Source organism: Odocoileus virginianus, unplaced genomic scaffold (genome assembly GCF_023699985.2).
Source record: "Odocoileus virginianus isolate 20LAN1187 ecotype Illinois unplaced genomic scaffold, Ovbor_1.2 Unplaced_Contig_71, whole genome shotgun sequence".
Classification (NCBI taxonomy): Eukaryota; Metazoa; Chordata; class Mammalia; order Artiodactyla; family Cervidae; genus Odocoileus; species Odocoileus virginianus.
In genome coordinates, this window is record NW_027224388.1 from 8,536 (window position 1) to 19,825 (window position 11,290).

Here is an 11,290-nt window from a genome sequence, read left to right on the forward strand (position 1 = left end):
GGGATGGGGAGGCAGGTGGAAGGGGGGATTCAGATGGGGAACACATTTGGATCCATGGCTGATTCATGTCAATGTATGGCAAAAATCACTACAATATTGTAATTATCCTCCAACTAATAAAAATAAATGAAAAAAAAAAAAAAGGAATACTTCAAACAGATGAAAACTCTAAGGAATTAAAATGAATAACCCAGAGAGAAGAAAATATCACATCCACTTAAAAATAAAACCTCTAGATGAAACTTTGGGCAAAGCAGAAATAGAGACACAGACATAGAGAACAAATATATGGATACCAAGGGGGAAGGGGTGGGGGTGGGATGAATTGGGAGATTGGGATTGACATATATACACTATTGATACTATGTATAAAATAGATAACTAATGAGAACCTACTGTATAGCACAGGGAACTCTACTCAATGCTCTGTGGTGACCTAATGGGAAGGAAATCCAGAAAAGAGGGGTTATATGCATACACATGGGTTTCCCTGGTGGCTCAGACGGTAAAGAATCCACCTGCAGTGCAGGAGACCTGAGTTTGATCCCTGGGTGGGGAAGATCCCCTAGAGGAGGGCATGGCAACCCACTCCAGTATTCTTGCCTGGAGAATCCCCATGGACAGAGGAGTCTAGCGGGCTACTGTCCCTGGGATCACAGAGTCGGACACGAGTGAAGGAGTAAGCACACAGGCATGTGTGTAGCTGATTCACTTCATTGTACATCAGAAACTAACACAGCATTGTAAAGAGACTACATTAAAAAAAAAAAAAAAATTTAAATAAATAAATAAATAAATAAAGTGTTTTATTTTCAAAGTGTGAAGTGGAAACAATTCTCTCTGATCACAAGGGTAAATGAAGTTTCCCAATACATGTACTGAATAATTATTCTGCTTCCCAGTAACCTGCAATACCACTGCTTTCGTATGTTAAAATCTATCTATATATATATATTTTTTTTTCTTAACTTTCTCTTTTGTTCAATTAGCATATGTATCCATGAGCCAGTAACATAGAGCCTAAATGACTGCACTGTTTCATATACTATTGTAGCCCCCAAAATTATAGTGCCATTTATGGTTTTAAAGCAACAGCATTCACTTCATTATAGTTGGTGACTTCAATGGGTCTGGCATTACTTAGCTCAGTTAAGTACTTCTAGCTCTGCATCTGTCATAAGTTTGCAGTTAAAAACAGGTTGAAGTCACTTAAAATGTTTATTTACTCATATATCTGGTACCTAAACGTGGAAACCTTGAACAATGAGGACTAGAACAGCTGGTACCTAATGTGACAGAACGGGCGTCCTTAGAAGAACAGGAAGGGACAGAAGAGCTGGCTCTTGCATGAGTGCACAGAGGAAAGGCCACGTGAGAGCAGAGTGAGAAGACAGCTGTCTGCAAACCACAAAGCAAGGCCTCCAGAAGCCAGCCCTGCTGTCCCCTTGATCATGCACTTCTAGCCTCTTTTCTGAGAGAAAATAAGCATCTTCTGTTGAAACTACCCAGTCTGGCATATTTTGTATGAGAATCTAAGCCAACTAATACAATGGTGAGACTGATAATGATGACGATGATAAACTGCAATCTAGGTTTGTGAAGAGCAGTTTGAAATGAATCCCAGAATTCAATTCAGCAAAATCCAGCCCCTTTTCACTTACCAAATGTGATGATTTTCCAAAGTCAGAGCATTTTGAATAACAGTCGTCAGTCATTCTTCAATATGATCTTTGTGATATCACCACAGATAGGTAGCATAAATGTGCATCTTAACCTTTCTCTCAGGGATCTAAGACAATTTGCAATCAGTATTGCCCCCAGGGCAAGGAGAAATACTCAGTCTTTCTGGGGATTACTGTTCGAAGCTAACACCCATTCCTGGGTGCCAAATGCTGCTGTCCTCCCCTGGTCAGAATATTGACCTGAAACAGAGTGCTGACCAATTCTTCAGCAGTAATAGCCAGTTTATTCATCATCAGCAGATAATGGCAATTTGAGGACTGCAATCTTACCTAGTTCTTGTACCAGTTCCTGAAGGGTTTTCCTGGTGGCTCAGTTGGCAAAGAATCCACCTGCAATGCAGGATACTTCCTGCAATGCAATTGACCCAAGTTCAATCCCTGAGTCGGGAAGATCCCCTGGAGAAGGAAATAGCAACCCATTCTAGTATTCTTGCCTGGAAAATCCATTGGACAGAGGAACCTGGCAGACTACAGTCCATGGGATCCCAAGAGTTGGACGTGACTTACTGACAAAACCACCAAGGTATTAAAAATATTTTTATGGAAGGGAGAAAAGAACTTTTAAAGGGTTCTAGTAACTCTGATCTCCTCAACTCAGGAGTTGATGTATTCCTCTCTGAATCACAGCTTGGAAACTTTTTGAAGATAATAACCTGAAAAAATCATACAGCTCAACTTCTTTGGCTCCCATCTCTCAGTCATCACTATCAATTGTTTCTGACATCTAGTATCATGCAAAGAATTATTTTTAACTATATTCAAGCTTATTTGCTTATTTTTACAAAAACCTATATATCAATATTTATAGCACCTTTATCTATAAATTCAAATACCTGGAAGCAATAAAAAAATCAGTTAATGGAGAAAGGGACAAAGAAACTGTGATACATCCACTAAATGGAACACCACTCAGCAACAAAATTAATAAACTATTGATAAATACAATAATGTACATAAATCTCAACAGCATGAAACTAAGTTCAAGAAGCCAGATTTAAAAGACTACATACTGAATATGATCTAACATACAAAATATATGAAAAATTGTGCCAGAATTGTTTTAGCTAATAAGCAAATTCACAGTTGCAGGATACAAACTCAACATACAAAAATCAATTGCATCTGTTTATACCAACAATGAACCATCTACAAAGCAATTTAAGTAAATAATCTCATTCACAACAGCATCAGAAATAATAAATACTTAGAAATAAATTATATTATATACATTATATTATATGCTATATAATTATTAATTATATGATAAATTATATAACACTGATGAGGGAAATTAAAGACACAAATAAATGAAAAGATATTCCATGTTCATGAATGGAAAAATAAATATTAGTAAAATGCCTACATTATCCAAGCAATCTACAGATTTTAAAAAATCCCTATCAAAATGTCAATGGTGTTTTTCCAAAGAATTAGGAAGAAACAAGCATAAATTTGATATAGAATCACATAAGACTTCAAAGTGTGAAAAAAATTTTAAGAAAGAAGAACAAACTTGAGACATTACACTTTCTTATTTCTATATATGTTTACATATTGAGAGTAATCAAAACCGTGTGGTCCCAGACTTTTAACTTTGTAATGGAGGCATTTTTCAAAAATAAAGTTTTACATATCTGAAAAAAAGTGTGGTACCAGTATAAAAACAAATCAATGGAACCCAATAACAAGATCAGAAATATACACATGTGTATATGATCAGCTGATCTTGAAAAAAGTGGCCAAGATTACACTCTGAGGAAAGAAAAGTCTCTACACAGTGTTGAGAAAACTAGATAACCTGTTATAGCCACACTTTCCGGGCAACAAACTCATTCAGAAGGACAACGCAGATAGTGGAGTGCAGTTTATTACACCGGCGGGCCCAAGGCAGGGTCTCCTCTTAGCCGAGGATCCCGACCAGCATTTGTGAAAATCTTTTATACCCCATGTGTACGTGTCCAAACCCATTACCCCAATCCCTTGAGGCTTACAAAGGAAGGGTAAATACAATCACAATAACCCCATCATTCACGTGTTATGTGTTCAAACAGTTAATAATCAATAAGCCTGCGGTTACATTCCAACTAGTTAATAACCGATAAGCCTGTGCTTACATTCTGATAGATACTGTCTGGAGGCAGGGGTGATTAGCATCTGCTTTCTCTTAGGTGAGGAGTAACCTGGATATGAGCTTCAAGGTTCCCCTGTCCGGAGGGGGTCTTTTCCTTCCACTGTCGATCCCACAGGCATTAAGCAGAGAGTTCAGAGCCCACTGGAGAGGTGGCCAAGCACGATCAGCACAGACAGGCCTGAGATGGAGTCCAGGCCCTATGAATTCCTTCTTCAAACCATATGCAAAGAATGAAATTAGACCCTTGCTATGGTTTGAATGTTTGTGTCCCTAAAATTCATATGTTGAAATCCTCACGTTCAATGTGATAGCATTAAGATGTGGAGCCTCAGGTAGGTAGTTAGATCATGAAGCACATTTTTCATGAATGAAATGAATGTCTTATAAAGCAGGAATGTTGGTGAGGATGTAGAAAAGTTGGAACCCTTATACACTCTTGGTGGGAATATAAATTGATGCAGCCACTGTGGAAAACAATATGGTGTTTCCTAAAATAACTAAAAATAAAACTACTGTATGATCTAACATTTCCATTTCCGGATACTTTTTCAAAGGAAATGGTATCAGTTTCTCCAGGAGATACATAACCTCTCTTACCAAATGAAGCATTACTCACAATAGCCAAGATTCTAAAACAACTGAAGTTCAGTCAACAAATGAAAGGACAAAGAAATGAGGCACTTATAAGCAATAGACTATTATTCAGGCATAAAATGAAGGAAATTATGCCTTTTGGATATACATGAGCCTGGGGTATATTAAGTTAGGTTATACCAGGTATAGAGAAACAAAAACTGTACTTACCTGTAGAATCTACTAACAAACAAACTCTTAAAAGCAGAGTAGAATGTAAATTTTAGGGACTGAAGGTGTGTGATAAATGGGAAGATATTACTCAAAGGATCCACACTTTGAGTTATAAGATGAATAAATTCTGGGGGTCTAATATAAAGTATGTTGGCTACGTGTGTGTTTGCTCAGTCGTGTCCAGTTCTTCACGATCCCATGAACTGTAGCTCACCAGTCTCCTCTGTCCATGAGATTTCCCAGGCAACAATATTGGAGCGAGTTGCCGTTTCCTACTCTAGAGACCTTCCTGACCCAGGGATTGAACCTGCCTTCCTTACGTCTCCTGCACTGGCAGGCGGATTCTTTGCCACTGGCGCCACCTGGTGGCTCAGACAGTAAAGAATCCTTGAGCAAGGCCGGGGATCTGGGCTGGATCCTTGGTGAGGAAGATCCCCTGGAGGAGGGCATTGGAACCCACTCCGGTGTTCTTGCCTGGAGAATCCCCATGGACAGAAGACCCTGGCGGCCTACCGTCCGTGGCATGGGGTCGCGAAGGGTAGGACACGACTGAGCCCCTAAGCACAGCGCCACCTGGGAAGCTTATGTTGGTTGGCTATAGTTTATTAAACCATATTGTATTCTTGATTTTTTTCTTTTCTTTTTTTCTACTTTTGGCTGCACCATGCAGCAAGAGGGATCTTAGTTCTCCCACCACGGATCCAACTCAAGCTCCCTGCCTTAGGAGTGGCAAGTCTTAACCTCTTCAACAAAGCGTATGTGAATAAAATCATCACACTGAACTTCTGAAATATACACTATAATTTGTCAATTATACTCCAGTAAAGCTAGGAGGTTTGAAAGTATACATGCAGTATGATTCAATTTAATTGACAAATGGCAAAACAAATGGAAAATGACAAAACCTAAAGGAATGGAAATGGACCTGTGTCTTCCAGGACCTGGAGATGAAGGCAGGAGGTGCATGAAGAAATATTTTTGATGATGAAACATTCTGCATATTGAATGTGACAGTGACTACACGACTTGTGTATTCGGCAAAACTTGTAGAACTTCGATTTTTTTTTTAAATGACAGATGTACTGTGAAGATCACATTATTAAAAAAAGCTTAAACAAACAGATGCCATGCATTGAAAGTACAGATACTTGGAAAATGTGAAGGAATACATAATCCAGTTTAAAACAGTGGCATAAAAAATTCAAAAGGTAAAGTTCCAAACTAGAAACATAGGGAGACTTGAACATAAGAGAAGACCTGCTAAGTGGAAGACCTATGCAGTTTGTATATAAAAATTCTGAATTCTCTGAAGATCAAATTCTTTACCAATCAAATCTTATTCAGAAAACTAACTAAATGTAGTTTTAACCAGAATAGCTTATTGAAGCTTTGTTTTAAAGTATGAATATGTAAGAATAAACATAGCTCTGATAAGGAATACTAATAAAGGAGCCCTAGACTTATGAGATATAAAGGTTATTTTAAATAAAATAATATATTATGTGTTAAATGATACATGAATAAAGAGACCAAATGAAGATAATAGCACCCTGAATTTGATCCAAACACATGCCATATTTTTTATTGCATAGTTGAAGTACCAAAGCTATAGGGAAAAATAATTATGCATCTAAAAATAGCAATCTAAAGCAATAATTAGAATATATTCTCTACTTAACTCTTTACATTAAATGAGTGTAGATGGTTTAAAATTTTAAATATAAAAGACAAAACAGCAAAAAGACCTGAAAAGTAAAATGTGGAAGAATATTTTGATTAAATTAAAATAGGGAAATTCTTTAAGAGCAAGACAAAAAAAGCTATAAAATAGTGGTCGATTTAATTTTGTGAATTTAAAAATATTTCTTTGTAGACAAAAATTTCTATGCAGTATAAAAGTAAGAAAAACAAATCAAAAGCTAGAAAAATAATAATTCCATAAACAAAGTAAACCAGATCATTTTTAAAGTATATAATTAAATGCCATTCAGTATGGATAAAGATGAACAATCAAGTAAAGCACAAAAAATTTCTTAATAAGCAAGAAATTTGAAAAAGGAATACAAATCATTTTAAGTCTGTAAATAGATACCCAAATTCAACTTTATTTATTTGTAGATAAGGTATACAAATAAAACACTTTCTTTAGTCAGACTTTCATATATTATAAATGTTTAACAAACACTAGTTTTATGGAATGTGTCAAAAGTGAATTTTCCAAACTGAGTGGAGAAAAAACTAAGGAAAACATGAATAGAACTGAATACATTAGTGCTATTGTATTTTTATATCACAGTTAAGCTGTATGAGAAAACAGAATAAGTTAGTTTTATATACACTTGTATGTAAAACCTTCAGAAGGTTGAGAAGTAAAATGCAAGATTTATACACAGAGACATAGTAACAAAAATATGTGAAAATGCATATTTTTGCAAAGATCATTACTTAAAGAATTTTAGAAACAAAGTAGAGTGACTGCATCTGCAAGAGCTGGGAGGCTCTGGTTTGGGATGAGTAGGACTGTTACTCTATAGTACAGACTTTTGCAAAAATCAGATTTTATATGCATTATTATCCACTATACTTTCAATATAGTGGGCTTCACCAGTAGCTCAGTTGGTAAAGAATCTGCCTGTACTGCAGGAGACCTGGGTTCGATCCCTGGGTCAGGAAGATCCCCTGGAAAAAGAAATGGCAACCCACTCCAGTACTCTTGCCTGAAGAATTCCATGGATGGAGGATGTGGTGGGCTACAGTCCATGGGATCACAAAGAGTCAGATATGACTGTGCAACTAACTCATTTTCATACTTTCAATACTTTAATAAAAAAAAACTAAATAATACACTAAAACATAATGTGTAAAACAAATGAAATTGAATAAGAGGATGGTATATATAGTACAATAAACTAGTTTATTTTTTAACTAGTACAATAAAAATAGTGAAGGTAAAACCAAAAAATATGACTAAAGTAAAACAAAGAATGAGGAAGAATTAAAAGTGAATCAGAAATTGAGCAAAATATATTGTGTTTATAAGATTGTCATTCACTCGTAAATGGCATATTATTATTGACTCCCCACTTTAAATGCACTTTACCTCTCTAGGTGCCCTAGTAAAACAGTTTACATTTTTGCAGAGAAACTGTTACTAATATCACAAATATATACTTCATTTTTAAATAATATTTTCATAAATCCCTTAATGAAAAGTTTCCATTAGATTTATGAAATCTTTACTCTCCAAGATTATTGGATTTAATGTTAAATTACTTTCATCATGATGGATAATGCACTTATTTACCACCTGGAATAACATATTTTTCTCCAGAGCTTCTTCATAGCATTAGTCAACTCAGAATTTCTTAGACTGTAGATTAATGGGTTCAGCATGGGGCTTATGACTGTATAAAATACACTCAATGATTTGTCAATGGGGAAGGTCTTAGCAGGTCTTACATACATGAAAATACAGGGGACAAGGAAGCAGACAACCAGAATAAAGTGAGAACCACAAGTCTGGAGGGCTTTCTGCCTCCATTCCTGACTCAGGTTCTTCAGAGAGTGTAGGATGACTCCATAGGAAACGAGTAAGAGTAAGAATACAATAGTGCAGATCAGTCTTCCACTGGCCACAACTAAGATGCCAATGTCAGTACACATGAGTTTCAGTAAAGGGAACATGTCACAGATAAAGTGATCAATGACATTGGGGCCACAGAATGGGAGCCCATAAACAGTGCTAAGTTGAATTACTGAGTGCAGAAAACCACCGACATGACAACAGCAGCAGCACAACACACACCCTCTGCCTCATGATCACCAAATAGTGCAAGGGCTTACAGATGGCCACATAGCGGTCACAGGCCATCACCAGCAGAAGGAAGACCTCTGACCCAGCAAACAAGTGCTCTGTAAACAGCTGGGTCAGACAAGTTTGGAAGGATATGGTATTTTCCCCAAAGTACAAGTCTGAAATCAATCTAGGGGAAATAGAAGAGACATACATTAGATCTATAAATGATAAGCAAGCAAGAAAAAAGTACAGCGGTGAGTTCAGGGTCTTACTGACAGTTATTGTCACAATAATGAGCAGGTTGCCCACCAGAGTGAAATGTAGCAAGAACATAACAAAAAGGACTTTCTGCTCCTTTGGATTCTGTGTGAGGCCCAGGAGGACAAAGTAAGTTACATTGCTCCGTGGTTCCATCTAGTGTAGACAGGAGCTGAGTTCACGTATTAAAGCAGTTTACCTTCAAAACAAGATGGGGGGGGCAGTTTATGCATTATAAGCTTCATATTTTTAGACAGCCAATTAAAAGAATTTACATGAATTATGTATTTGTGTCCAATGTATCACAGACATTATGAATACCAAGTTAAACAAGGCATAGTTCCCTAGCCTCAGTGAATAGATAATTCCAGAACCATGTAGTAAGTACCTTTATAAGAATATTCACACAAGTTTATAGTCAATATACATATATATTAATCAAGCTAAAGCATAACACCAATCAAGCTCAATATAATATCAATCAAACTGAAGTCAGAGAAGGCTTTACAGAGGAAGTAATTTTTAAAATGCTTTTCTAAAGGAAAAATGAAACAAGAATATGATAAAGGAATTCCTTTAAAAGGTACTCCATATATAAAGTCACAAAGGTGTAATACTTGAGATCCATTTAAGCTCATTTCAATATTCACTGTTAGTAGATAAAACTATAAATAGAAAGTCACTGTCCTGAATTGTGTCAAACCTCACTGAAACTTCTTTCCTAGGGTCTTCAGTTGGATATTCCTCATTTTCTGATCAGTAAATGCTTAAACACTGTAAGCTTGTCTCCAGGCTCTAGCTTTCCATCTATTTTCAACTTTGTCTTAAAATTCTACATAACTACGTGCAAAGGCTATAAAAACATAACCATTGTTACAAATGGAGCTTTGGAACCTGACACATGTTATATTTTATTTTGCTGGGCAATAGAAACAACTATGAGACAGCTGTAAACCAATGCAAAACAAAATATATGCAACATCTCCAACTTTGGATGTACAATTGGATATCAATTTAATACATGTAAAAATAAGTTATAAATATTACACAATAAAAAGGGAGTTCCCCATCTTATTAAATACCAACTTCCATGTCACTGCTCAAACAAACAAAAAGCTTCACCATGTTCTTCACTCCCTATTGTTCTCATCTTACTTAGGGATACCTTTAGCAAATCCTGTTGTCTCTACTTCCAAAATACATCACAAATTGGATCATTTGCTACTTGCATTTTCTTCGTGGCCCAACAAAATGGCCTCCTGCCCTTTTTCTCCACTTTTATTCTGGCCTCCAATAAATGTGTTCTCTTAAATCTATCAGTGAATATAATGCAGGAGACCTGGGTTTGATCCCTGGATTGGGAAGATCCTTTGAAGCAAGAAATGGCAAACTGCTCCAGTATTCTTGCCTGGAGAATCCCATGGACAGAGGAGCTTGGTGGGCTACAATCCACAGGGTCACAAGAGACAGACATGACTGAGTATGTATGCACATAAAGTCAGTTTCAATCACGTGCTCACAATTTAATATATCACATTTAAATTTATAGTAATGAGAACTGTAATCTCTATTTCTGCAGGGGATCTTCTTGACCCAGGGATCGAACCCAGGTCTCCTGTATTGCAGTGAGATTCGTTAGCAATTAATAAAACAGGAAAAGATCATGTAAAATTTCCTTCCTAGTAGTGAGTATGGGCATACTTGTCTTGTTCCTGGCTTTAATGGGATAGCTTTTAACTTTTCAATGGTGAGTATTATATGAGCTGTGAATCTGTCATATACAGCCTTTTTATTTAGTTGGAGTACACTCCTTCTATACTCAATTTGTTTAGAGGGTGATTTTGTCATGAAAGAATCTTGAACTGTTATAATATCAATTAACAACTCAAATATCAAACTAGGAAAATTTCATTTACAATAAATAACCTGCAGAAGAATAAACTTAAACCAGGAGGCAAAAGCCTTGTATGTTGAAAACTGCAAAATGTTGCTGAAAGATATTGCAAAAGACACACATTAATTTAAAAAAGTTGGAATACTGAGAATATTGAGATGTCAATACTACCTAAAGGGATCTACATATTCAATGCAATTCCAATCAAAACCTCAAAGATGTTTTCCATAGAGGAAAAACAAAAAATCCTTCTTAAAATTTACATGAAATCTCAAGGTAATCCACATAGCTAAAACAATCTTGACAAAGAATAAACTTAGGCGGGGATTCCCATTCTTGATTCTAAAGCATACTGCAAAACTATGGTCATCAAAGCAGTGTGGTTCTGGCATGAACAGAGATGTAGGAGAGAGGTGGCAATGTGGCCGCTCAGCATGACCTGGAGCTCACCTTCTTCCGTGAGTACACCACAATCACAACTGTCTACAGAGCAACTACTGGTGAGAACAGCCTGAAGACTCTCATAAATGATCTGCTACAACAAAAGATACAGAGAAGGAACTGCAACAAAACAAGTAGGAAGAGTGGAGATATATTAATAGTATACTCAAGACCCATACTCCCGGGACTTCTCTGGTGGTCCAGTAGTTAAGGTTCAGTGC

At 36.4% G+C, this 11,290-nt stretch overlaps 1 pseudogene; it reads right to left on the bottom strand.

Annotated features, from left to right (window-relative positions):
* Window positions 1-7,980: 7,980 nt before the first annotated feature.
* LOC110124668 (olfactory receptor 4A47-like) lies at window positions 7,981-8,890 on the bottom strand (annotated as a pseudogene).
* Between the last annotated feature and the right edge of the window lie 2,400 nt (window positions 8,891-11,290).